Here is a 13567-nt window from a genome sequence, read left to right as displayed (position 1 = left end):
AGAATTACTTGTCTGTTTTGTGGAAACCATCAAATTTCCTACGAGTCTGAATGAATCCCTGCTAAGGAGAAGCAGCATCTTACATTTTGTAGGTTCAGAAGGTATGATGGAGAAGAGTTCAGCCAAGTACTGCCGAACTCTTGCGTGCAGATGAAAGCAGCACGTGAGTAGGAAGAAAGAGACTGGAAATGCAACTTAGTTTGACAAAAAATCATCACTGGAAATTGATGATTTTTGCTTGGAAGGTTCACAGTTTCAGCTGAGACAGGGCCAAAAAATCAATCAGAACTAGTTCCTGTTAAGCAGACACCTTTTATTTCCTTCAGCTACCCCTCTCTAGACTGGTAACTGGTGCTTAACCACAGCAGTTCTTGCAGAAAGGCATCCACTCCCAAATTCATGTTATGAGGAGCTAAGGAGTCAATCATTTGCTGTGATAGTCTCAAAGGCTAGTCACTGCCTTTCCTACCTTATTTCCAGTTTTAATTACTCTGACTTCAGGTTTTAGTCACCGGTTGTTACTATGTCTTTGTATGTTAAGTTTTGTCTATTTTCCCCACACTTTTCACAATGCTACAGTCATGTCCTAAAAACTGTTGCTCACACCTTTTTCAGAAAGACCGTAAGTGCCTCACGATGTGGCTATTTTACTGATACTAAACAGCTTTGAAGTTTGAATGAAATTTATCTTAGTACTCTCTTTACAAAATCTTGCATCTATTATATCAAAGCAGTAATTGTAATCAAGAAAACTCATTATCTCAGAGTTTACTCTGTCATATAATTATTTATTAATAGAATTTGCCACTAGGATCCCTCTGTTTTACCCAAGTTGTGACAGTCAGCTGAACAATCTATTACTGCCTGGATAGAACCACACTTTTCTAACAAATACTGCCAGGCCACCAGCACTTTTCTCATCTTCCAGGATTTCCTGGAAGAAAATACTCCAAGTATTACTTAAAATGAGCAACAAAGCACTTCGCTTAAAACCTCTTTTATCATTCTTTGAGTCAGCTTTAATAAATTGTTGTTGCCTTTTCTGAGAGTGATTAACCAATAAATCACAGGAAGAAGCAACTCTCTGTAATTCTTTCAGACTGTGATTAGATGCCTTTTTAGAAGGAATGCTGCTGTTAAACACAACTTATTGATTTGAATAGCATGGTAGCTGAGAAACGTAACAGCTACAACAGAGTTTATCAATAAAGGAACAGCAATTGCAGGACGAGGGTAAACAATCCATTGCCTTATTCTGCCTTCATGTCACCTTATGATCAGATGGATAAGGTCTAACCCTAAAACATCATGTAAACACAATACAAGCGTATTAAGGTCCGTCCACGTTAAAGTTCCTTTTATGTCAACTTCTACAGCAGCTGATCACATTGCTTCCCTAGACTATAGGGAAATTAACACAATAAAAGCAGGGATACATTAGACAGTGTGTCTTATGGAAAAACTACAAACCAGAATCAGCCTCATTGAGTGTAACAAGAGACTTCTGAAAAGCACATTACAGGTAATACAAACTTTTTCTCATTTAACCTATAATTTTCAACACAATTTGCAGTGAAATAGCACCACTCTTAAAGTATCCTTACGTAAAGTTTCTTTTTTGTGCGTTTTTTTTGGTTTTGTAATGAAATGAAAGCTGTATTGAGCATTATAAGGTCACATTAGTGGTATAAACACAGGACAAAATCAATCTGTAAAGAAAAATATCACATCAACTACCAAGAACAATTATAGCACAGCAAAAAAGATACTGCGAGAATCCACAGGATAATGTAGTCAACTCTTCAGCCCTTTATGTTTTTAACTTACTCCCAAATGAAAGCAGAATAAACACTTAAGTTACAACAGCTTAAAGATGTGAGTTAGTCCGAATAAGCGAAAACATTTTGTCCTAAATTCCTTGTGCTAGAGAAGGAAGAAAAAGGGAGAGAAGGAGAAGCCAAAATTTTCAGTCTCCATGCTTTGTTACTAAATTCTACTCTAAACCATGAAAAAGGACACGGAAAACAAAACAAAAACACACACAAGAAAATGAGGGTAAGAGAAGATAGAAAGTAACTTTACAAAATCTCCACCCAAATCTTGCTAATAAAACATCGGCAGTGCCAGACAAATACACGCTCTTTTGATGTAAATTAAGCTTAGCAAACTTGGTACAAATCTGGAAGGTGACTCAAAAAAATCTGATGAAGATTAAAAACAAACACTGTGGTGAGAGGGACAAGGGACAGACCACTGACCTTGGAGACATTCAAAACTAAAAGCACCTAAAAATTTAAGTATTATGAACTCCACATCCGGAATTATTTGAAATTAGGACTCAAGTGCCTTAAAACTAAGTCCAGTATAGCAGAAAAATATTATTTTTACATTCCCGGTAAAATGTACCTTAACCAGCCAGATATTTAAATACCATGAGAACTAGGTGTAGGCTGCAAACTAAACAGAAAGCATCTACCAAAATAAGTCTACACCTAAAAATCACTCAGTTTCAAAAAATTTCTCAATCTTCCAAGAACCAGCTGAAGCAAATTCCTCCATTGCAGTGGATATACCACTTGTGCTACTGTGTCTGAAACTTCACAAAACATTACTTCAAGCTACTATAGTTTGGAATGGGGAAAAATCCACAATTTAGAGAAAGTAGAAAACATTTTCTAGAGTATCTCTAACGTTGCTCAAAAGTTTAAAATGAGACCTGAATAAACAAATCAGTGAACAAGATCCTTATTTCAAGAGTGGTCAAACACTGGAACAGGTGCCCAGAGAGGTTACAGTGTCAGCCAGTCTGTCATTCTGTGAAGATCAGAAAAATTAAAAGTGCACAATAAATGAATATGCAAAAAGTATGTGTGTGTATATATATCTATATTTATACACGTTAGTTACCACCCACAATAGCAACAAACAGCTTGTAACAAGAGATGTGAGAATCATTATGAGCAATGTGTGGCTGAGCAAGAATTAAAACTCTCGATCTCAGGGGTTTCAGTTTTGTGTCCTTAGGAATTTCTTTCTGATTCTGATTCTTCAATTTGTGTGAAACAGCCAAAATTTACCATCATGAAACTGTCAAAACTATCAGGGCCACAGCCATGACAAATTTGTGAAAACTGAAAACATTGGATATTACTCATTCTATTGGCAACCATTCTTTTAAGTGCATTAAAACACCTTCAAGCTGGTTAAAATCACCCTGCAGATGAATAAAACCTTTAAAACTGTCCATATTCTGTTTCCATAGATGATAGCACACACTTAATATGTGTGCCTTCATTACCCAAAGACACTACTGAAACACTGTCAAGCCTATGGGTACCAGGAAATATAAAAATTAGGGTTGCCTGCACAAAGGTAGTTTAGCAGCCATGCACTAAACTTCGCTGTTGTAGTAAAAATAATGTGGAGAAAATATAAACAAACAGAATTCACATCATTCTCTATTACTTCTCTAAGTTAGTGTCCTCTATATCTAAGTTTCTGTCCAGTGTGGTCTCGCCTAAATTCTTTAAAAAAAGTACCCATGATGAATACTCCACATCCTCCCTAAAGTTAGATTGTTTGCTAAGTTCACGCTTAGGAAGTTCATGTCCTTTTCTTGTTGTAGCATCCCTTCCCATACCTGGGGAACAGTTTCATGTCTGTCTTAGCCTCCCTTAGTCTGAACAAATTACTCTTTTCACCTTGACACATTGCACTTTTTTTCCTAGACTTCTAAAGATTCTTGTTGCTTTCCTTGAAGACCCTCCCATGGGCTCAAACCGTTCCTTAAATGCAATGCCCAAAACGGACAAAGCACAAGCAATGTGGAGTAGAATTAAATTATCATGTGACTTGCTTAAATATGTCCCTTCTAACTATACATCCCAGAAGAATGATTACCCTTATTGCAACAGAATAGTGCTGCTGACGCATGTTCGGACTATGATTCACCTAAAAATCTGCGATTCCTTTTTCTAGAATTATTGCTATTTTGTATTTATGTAGGAAACTATCTAATCTAAGCACAGTACTTTGCATTTGTCCTTTTAAATGGCATTACTCCTTTTACGTTGCTTCTCTAATTTTTCTAAGCCATTTAAAATTCTAAATTTATTCTTCACAGAACTTGGATCTTCTCCCAGCCTGGCACTCTCTGTAAAATTAATAAATGTACTCTCTATGTGATCATCATCCAACTCATTAACAAAATGAAAGCACAATCACATTCGTTTTTTTCCACTGCACTTCTGCCTTTGTCAATGTGTAGAATGAAGGTGCCCACTTGGTAACAAACTACTAATTCTTCTGCCTGACCTTCCTCTCTTCAGCTTTAAGTATGTCCCTAATGTTCCTCCCATCCTTAGGTCCTTCCTCTCCATACCCAAGTGCCTCTCAACCATCCTCTCCTATTTCTCTGACAAGGTCCCAGTCCCACTTGGCTTCATTGCACCCCAAGAGGTTCTAGTGCCATCGCACTCCCTGCCCAAGCTGTCCTCATTCATCCTTTCATTTCAAGTGCCTTCACGGAGACGCTGCCAACTCTACGCCTTTCAAACTTGTCCTTGTCCACTCTGCTCTGGTCCCCTGGTTTCAGCCTGGAGAAGAGAAGGCTCTAGAGAGACCTTAGAGTAGCCTTCCAGTAACTAAAGGGGACCTACAAGAAAGATGAGGAGGGACTTTTTTCAAGGGCAAGTAGTTACAGGACAAGGGGTGGTGGCTTTAAACTGAAGGAAGGTGGATTTAGATTAGATAGGAGGAAGCAATTCTTCTCCATGATGGTGGTGAGAGCCTGTCCCAGGTTGGCCAGAGAGGTGGTGGATGAACCATCCCTGGAGACATCCCAGGCCAGGCTGGACGGGGCTCTGAGCACCCTGAGCTGGTGCAGATGTCCCTGCTCATGGCAGTGGCGGCACTGGGGGAGCTGGGAATGTCCTTTCAGCCCAAACCATCCTGTGATTCAATCATCCTGCCATTACAGACTGAGTATGGGAATAACAAAGCCTTTTAGAACTTTCCTCAGACAAAGCTCCCTGTTGTCCACGTGCAAAGGTCACCCTCACCACAGGCCAGGGCTGGAACACCCACACTCGGTTGTTCTGTGGCGCTAGTAGATGTGTCCAAACAAGGAAAATGGCACAGCACGTTTTGTGCAGGTAGAATCATCCTAAAACTCGATACCTGGCACAAAAAAGTAGACCTTGCCAAGTATCACTTTTCTTATCAAAAACCACAGAGGTGCTGTAGCACAGCATCTTGTATACTGGACCTTCCAAAGGGACCTTTGGAGGTCAGCTTGTCCAACCTCCTGAAAAAGCAGGTGTTATCAGAACAGGCTGCTTAGGCACTTGTCCAGTCCAGCTTTGAACATGCTCAAGGATGTTGATTCCAGAGCCCCTCTGGGCCCCATTCCCACATTTGAACACCCTCAGGGTAAATTTGTTGGGCATATATCTACCAACATTTCCCATAAAGTAAAACATTAAAATATATCTATCTGTTATTCTATACTGCAGATAAATGCAATTTCGAACAGGCAAACAAATTTAAAATACTAGGTTATCTATAACATGTTCCTTTTCTGGAAAGCTATATGGTTTAATACTACCACACACATAAAGCTTTCTTATATTCCAGTTTGTAGTACTCTCTAAAGATCACAATTCTCAGAAGTTTTCTAAACAATGTTCTTGTAAGTGTTTCCTCAGGACTCCACTGGGTGGGCAAAATCTGAGATTCTCAAAGGAACGTGTGACTACCTTTGAAAAATTAAATTTCTGTCTGATACAAGCCAAGTATTTGTTTTCTTTCTCATCCCAAGAAAATGCAGGCAGTGGTTGGTATTGTTAAGGAACTGGATTACCCACCTCAGCATATTTTCATTCCTCCCTTGACCAACTACCTCAGACCCGCAAGAATTCAAACTTCTGGTTATTTTGGTGTGGTCCTCTCACAATTGCTCCTTAGGGATTTATCCTAATTTTTATGACTACTTAAATATTCACCAGAAAAAAAGACAGGGAGAATAGAACTATCAGAACAAAAAATGAATAGAAAATTTAAAAAAAAAATTAAAAAGGAACTTTAATTGCCACAGAATGATGTTGTGAAGATAATGAACAAGAACTTAAAGCACTCCTGCAGGAAGGCACATTCAAACTATCTCATATTAGTGAAGTTGGTGGGATGATTCACACGACTGTAATACTAGAAATCAAGAGATGTATAAACTATCTAGAAAGAGCAGCAATTGAGAACAAATGGTACTGTGTGCCAAAAATGTCATTGTCTGTTTCTGAGTCACTGACAACAGAAAATCATGTCTTAAGAAATAAAATACAAGTCAGGATACTAGCTGGGGCTTGCTACTGATAGGAAATCTCACAGTGGTTAAGCATCTAATGCATCTTGTTGGAAATAAAAGTTTCATTATCACAGTGGACATAACACTGAGTGAGATAACCTGGAGCTTTCATGCTGCCATTATCAGAACACGCTTGAAATTTCTAAAAATTGAGGACAATTTCTTATGCTGAGAAATGTTAAATCCAACCCAAGGGAAAGCTGTGTTCGACTGCATCCGGACAGATAACAAGTACCCCACTGTGTCATAGAGAACAAACACAGAACAAAGACCGTTCTGCCCCCAGGTCTTAGAATCAAAGGACATACTCCCAAACACATCTCTGCAAAACGACTTAAGCGGTCCCACCCCCTGCCCACGCTACCCCCTCTGTGATGCTGACAGAACCATTCGCAGCAATGCACAGTGAGCCCGTTCAGGAAATCAGAGTTAAACCAGAACAGGGACCTGATCCGAGTTAAAACTACCTTGTTTTCCCCCCCCTCGCCCCCCACCTCTTTTTATTTTAAGAGTATACTTTTAACTTATGAAGTCTGAGATTCAGTTCATCACCTGGTACAACCGAGGTGACAGAATAAGGCAGGAACATACATACAGCTGCTGCCTGAAAACTTTTTAGCCTGATTTGCCAACATGGGCAAGAAAGAGATACAATCAAAGCAAATGAAAGCTTCAATAAGTGATCACTGTAATAGGCAATAGTTTATTCTTCTAAATTGCAAACTCTGCTATTCCAAAACACAACCATTTAAAATAAAGTATCAAGAAACCTCCACTACTTTTTGACTTATTGACTAGTACATATCAAACAAGAGTTTGAATTTATAATAGATTTGTTGATTTTGACAGCTCTGCTTGCTCTAAAACATTTCTCTTTGGCTTGGAGGTGGGCAGCGATGTTGACACAGCTTGGGAGTTATCAACACACAGATACACAATTCCCAGTTGTTCAGATTTTATTTCACAAGATTTAATTGTATGCTTCAGTAGGGAGATACTCTTCTACTCCACAGATTATTGTTCTTCAAGAGAAATACAGACTGTATCCATGAGCACGCCTATTTATCCCTCATTTCACCAAATTTCCGTAACACCTTTATATAATGGCTCTTTTGCTACCTAGTCTTCCTGTTAACCTGTTTCTCCTTTGAAAATACTTCCAGTTTTAATTCTGACTGTGGTGCCTGCTCACATTTAAATTTAGTCCACTTCCTCTGCATCTTATTTCTTGAGATGGGTTTATAGAAAACGTGTTCTGCAAGAGAAATTACACGCTTATTTGTTAGAAAAAAGGCTAGATGTTTTCCAGGTTGTCTGGCTCTACTGTAGTACTTAGCACAAGAAGGAAGAAAGTACAGAAATAATATGGTTTAGCATCTTCTTCAGTTAAACACAGAAACTGAGACTTGCATGTATTATACGCTAATGATACTATGCACAAACATGACATTCACTCAAATGTGCATTTTGAGGCTTTGTGAAGCCTAGCCTTTGTGAAGTCTAAAAGGAAATACAACCACTGCATTATCTGTTGGGATTGGTCTTCGATGAAGTGTTCAAGACAACCTGCAGAGTACCTGGCACACGGATAACATGATCCAAGTAGAATCGCCTTGTACATCTGCCCAGACATGCAGTTATTACTCTAAAATCCAAGACAGTTTTCCTTCGAGCACAGAGGTATACCACGGCTGCGAAGTACACCAGAGCTACTAACTCCCAGCATGTAGCTGGAATAAAACAAGAACGAGGTCCACTGTGCCTGTTCCTAAGTCAAAATATACCTTGTTTAAGGGATGACAAGAAACAGGAGAACCCATTTTTCCTGTGTCCCACCAGGAGCTTTCGTCATGCACGCTCCATAAAGCTGACACGGTGAAGAAAGCTCAGTAGGCCAGCAGTGTATGTACACTGCAGCTGAAACATCCAGAGAATTCAAAACAAATATCTTAAAAGATTTAATTGCAAATGGAAAATGGCAACTTTATGAAGCTGATAATTCAGACAAATACGGACTAGCTATCTAGGGAAATAGTTCACAATTTCCAAAGCTATCTTCCTATTAAATTTCATATTTCTTATCTAAATCTTGGAGATGCCTAGGGGTATTTAAGAGTAATCAAGAAAATTTTCAATACATTTTTCAGTATGTCCCTCTCAAAAAAATATTTAGCTTAAACTTTGACCTGAGATTGGCAGTAAACAAGAAAACTTCCTTCTGAACAACTGATAATTAACTACAAAAAAACATACAAAGGCTTGAAGAATGTCATCTGATGGCTCCGACTGCAAGTGCACAAGCACCAAGAAGCAAACACTAACATTCAGGATCACTGGTGCTTCAGGTACAGACTTGCCTCCAGTCAACACTAGAACTGGCTAATTTGCAGTCCAATTAACATGTACAGTCAATTCTTATTTTAACCATTATCTCTCCTTCTACAATAAAGAAAATTTCCTTTCTTATTTTCTGCCTTAGAAAAAAAACATATTTGCTGACTGAACAGTTTTCCAAATCTACCACCATGCTAAATATATTGGTTTCAGCTAATGCTACAGTTGCTAAGACAACATTTATTTCAGGTAATATTAAAAATCAATACTTCCAAGTCCCCTTCAGTTCCTTCTGGGCAACAGGTAGCTGGACAAATACAGGAACTACAGTAACTGTAAAGCAGAAACACTTGAAATTAGCCTGGCTCTACAGAGTTCATCCTTCCTCTTTGGATAGCTGCTCAACAGAACATGAACTGCAGTACCAGAGGTTCCATCAAGCAGGAATCGATACTCTCCAGGAGACTGTAATGGGAACATGAAGACTGCACAAGCCCACAAAACACACCATCCTCACCAGCGGTATCATTAATAATTAACTCGCAGCAGCAGACTGCTCAGGAAATTGGTAGAAGGGCTTTCAACCAAAGCCAGTTCAAGTGCAAGTGATCCAGGCTGCAGGATCCATGACCTGATGAAGCCCGTATGACACAACGCTCTCAGAGGTCCTCCACTTCTCCTCCTTCCAGCCTCTCCACTCCCAAGCACAAAGTCCCACCAGTGACAATGAGTGAGATGATGCAATGAGAAAGGAGCATTTTATATCTCCAGTTCTGCGTCAGCTCGATCGGTTTCCTTACCTGTCTCACAATGCAGGCAGCTGATCTCTCACACAGTCGGGAGAGATGGGGCAGGGAGAGGAGAGCAGTGGGGACGTGATGTGAACAGGCTGTGAAACTGCACCCTGGGCACTCCCTGAGTGGGTCTGTAGCTGGAGGGAAACAACTTGTGGGTCTCAGACTAATTCCTAGAGTCAGCCATAAAACAAAGAACTGCCAAAAGTGGCACTAATAAGTATCTGATGGTAGCTGAGCAGAAACGTCAAGGACTATACAAAACCAGATGTTGTACCTTTTCACCTTACAGTAAGACTCAGTAAGACTCACAAGAACAGCATAAGGACTTGTGCTGGTTTGATTGAAAGTGAGTTAATTTTCTTCATGCACTTAGAAACTTTTGTTTTTTGTAGCTAGCACAGTCATTGTTTGGATTTGGTGTGAGAACAAGAACACCCTGGGACAGAGTTAATGTTGTTCTTCAAGTAATATTGCAGCGCCTTTGAGCTGGAGCCAACAGGATGCAAAACCTTGCTGTTATCTTGGTTGGTCTGGGAGGACATTCTGAGCCCACAGGTGTGGAGCAGCTGGAAAGGGACATGGATGACAAAGACCTTGGCTGACATCCAGGCTGATCAATGAGAATATTCCATCCCATTAACGTCAGGCTTTGAATTTAAGGAGAGACGGATTTTCTGGACAGGGATGGAGACTATTTCTGATTCTGCTCCATTTTGGTTGAGTTCTGTTTGGAAGTTTCTTTTAGTTTGACTTTTTGTTCTTCTAAAATCTGCTGTTCAGAACCAGGTTGCTTCTCCCAGGACTGGGTGCTTGGTGCAGATAGAGTTCATGAGGAATTGCATTTTATTAAACTGTGCTTATATCAGTCAACAAGTTCCCTCCTTCCCTTTGAATTCTCTCCCCTATTTGGGAGGGGGCAGGGAGAGTGAGTGAGGAGCTATCGTGGTTTTGAATTGCTAGCTTGGGTTAAATCATGACAGGACTACTGTAAGTAGTTCCACTAAGTTCCAGAGTCCTCACTCTGGTCTTCCTCTTGACAGTAAAAAAAAAATAGTGTACATATATATATATATATGTGTGTGTGTGTGTGTGTGTGTGGATGTATGTATAAAACACAGCACTTAAAACACTGAAAAACACCCATGCAAAATAATCCGTTTTAAACCCATTAAATTGTACTTTAGGAACACCACTCAGTGCAAACCTGTGAAACTGATCCACAGACTAAATACGTTTATGTACGACCACACTTATAAATAGAAAAAAATGTCTCTTCTGTGCCACAAAATAAATTCATAGGGCAGCATTAAATTTCATAAGCAGATGCTTTCTTGCCCACTGTTAACCAATTTGTTTCAGTAAGCAAGTGGAAAAAATAAAAAAAGATATCCATTCATTCTTTATATGTACGCTTTACTTCAAAGAATTCCAAGAATCTATTGTAAATCTAAAAAACTCCTCAGTCACCACAGCACATTGTTCCCCAAAGGAACAGTGGGTCAAATTCAAAGTACCAGCAATACAGTCGCATTCAGAACTTTTTCTATAGAGCCTGGAATGGACAAAACCTCCAAAGTCAGCACTGAGTCTTCAGGAGAAGAAAAAATAAGGTTGTGAACTTAAAAGAAAAGAGACCAACAGATAAATCCCCACTGAGTAATTATAAGGAGAAGCTCTCCCAAACATTAGCTAACTAGTACATAAAAGGCAATTCAGTAAAAACCACAGTCAAGTCAACTAGCAGATTAACATATAGTCATAATTGGCTACAACCACTTAAAAAGCAATCTGAAGAAAACAGACAAAATCCAGGCACTGGTGAGAAAAACGTCAATAATAAAGGTATTTCAGCGAGGCAGACAGCACTCTGAGCGTGCACTGTGCTTCTGAAATGATGATGCCCTTGTCCACCTCCAGCTGCTCAGTACTGCTGGCCTGCTGGAGGTTTTCATCTCATTCCTGCACCTACCAGCATCCGCTAACCTATTTCAGACAGAAAGAGTCAGGTCAGCTTAAACACCATGAATATTACATCTGTCTTAAGCCACCACGTTTTGACTGAGTCGTGCTGGGAGTGCTCAGACCAACACTGGGGGTGGCAGATCCGACCCTGAGCAGCCGGGCTGGCAGCAAGTAACGGCAGCGACCTCAGCAAGGGGCAGAGCTGTCACCTGGGGCTTCTGTTACAGCTGTCTTATGAAGAACAGTACTCTCGACAGCAAACAAGGATTATTTCCTTTTTTTGAAAGAAAGCGAAATAACATTTTAAACACTCAGAACACCAGATCTGTTCAATCTCAAACCCAGAGGAGCGCATGAAGATGTTCTTACTGTACTTCACATTGTTATCACCATGGGATACCCTACAAGCCATTAAGCCATTTCTCTACACAAGAGCATATTTATCTATTCCTACATGATTACAAAATAACTAATTTTAATGTGACACAAGCATTCTCTAACCTATATGCTATCATCAGGCAGATTTACCGCGGGTTGCTGCCCTCTTTCACCCACAGTTTGATTAATGATTCCAAGAAAACATTAGAAATGGCCAAAAGGACCCCAATTTTTTGCTGTACTAGTATTCTTTATGCTTCTTTGCAGGCAGATGTTGCAACCACCCAACTCCACTGCGTCACCAAATCAAAGTGCAGCTAAGGCCTAAGGTATACAGTTAGCTTTGTAATTCCTGTTGATTTTCTAATACCTTTTTTTTTCCAATGATGATACGTCCTGATCAAGATGCTACCTGCTAATTCAAACATACTACCTCACCTGAAAACTCCATGTACAAGTAGTGTAAAGTGGATGCTTCATTTTGAGAAGACTGCTTAAGGGCAAGCTTACCTGAGACCAAGCAATTTGGCTCATGATTATCATGATATCCACAAGTTAACTATCTGGGAAGAAAGCGGTACATTTCTATCAAAAGCTTCCGTATTCAACTTCAAAAGAAGAAATAATCCAACATTTCTTTAAAAAGCAAAGTGCAAACTGTGTTTTTTGAAAGGAACTATAGATGTGCAACATCTGGTGGTTCAGAATAACACATATTGAGCTAATCTCATTGCCAAACCAAGACCAAGTATAAGTAACAATTTACAACGAAAAATTGTCTCCCCACATTTATGTCTGGTTAGCTCAGAAATGCCAAATATTTCACGTCACTTTCTAAGCTGTCAGACCAACTACAAGAAACTCCACTCCAAAAATAAGTTGTCAATGACAAGTAAGTAGAAAGCAAAACTCAGAATGAAAATTACCACTCAAGCCGGGCTATATTATTAAGCCTGGAGAATTATGCTCACGCAGTAACTTTTTGTTATTTATGGCGGTACAGAAAGTCTGCATTGGGTAACAGGGAAAACTGACAAGTCCTGTTTTGTGGAAGCATCTGACAGAACCAGAAAGCTGGAGCAAAGACTGTGAGGGTGCACTTTGAACAAAAAAAAATGCTTTAAATTATGTAGAAAAACAGAAAACATTATTGCTATCCTCTATTTCTGGTTTATTTCCCACCCTCCAGCAGCTCAGAAGGTGCAAACACGTGGTATGAGGGAGCCGGTCCCAGGACGATGGTGACATGGTGTCCATAGCCCTTCGTTAACTCGGATTTTACCAGGGTGGGTGGCTCCAATATCACCGAATCCCAGGATGTCAGGGGTTGGGAGGGACTCAAAAGCTCATCCAGTGCAACCCCCCCATGGAGCAGGAACACCCAGATGAGGTTACACAGGAAGGTGTCCAGGCGGGTTGGAATGTCTGCACAGAAGGAGACTCCACAACCCCCTGGGCAGCCTGGGCCAGGCTCTGACACCCTCACCCCAACAAGTTGCTTCTCAAATTTAAGTGGAACCTCCTGTGTTCCAGTTTGCACCCATTGCCCCTTGTCCTGTCCCTGGTTGTCACCAGCAGAGCCTGGCTCCATCCTCCTGACACTGCCCCTTTCCATATTGATCCCCATGAATGAGTCCCCCCTCAGTGTCCTCTTGTCCAGCTCCAGAGCCCCAGCTCCCTCAGCCTTTCCTCACACGGGAGATGCTCCACTCCCTGCAGCATCTTGGTGGCTGCG

The 13567-nt window shown here is 40.3% G+C and overlaps 1 protein-coding gene across 1 annotated transcript in view; it reads right to left on the bottom strand.

The window, feature by feature from the left end:
• Positions 1–13567, bottom strand: part of ARB2A (ARB2 cotranscriptional regulator A) — a 262424-nt gene that overhangs the window by 248496 nt on the left and 361 nt on the right. The window lies entirely within an intron of this gene.

The sequence above is a fragment of the Nesoenas mayeri genome (assembly GCF_963082525.1).
Source record: "Nesoenas mayeri genome assembly, chromosome: Z".
Classification (NCBI taxonomy): domain Eukaryota; kingdom Metazoa; phylum Chordata; class Aves; order Columbiformes; family Columbidae; genus Nesoenas; species Nesoenas mayeri.
The sequence above is the reverse complement of the archived record's forward strand: the minus strand, read 5'-3'. Positions and strand labels throughout refer to the sequence as shown.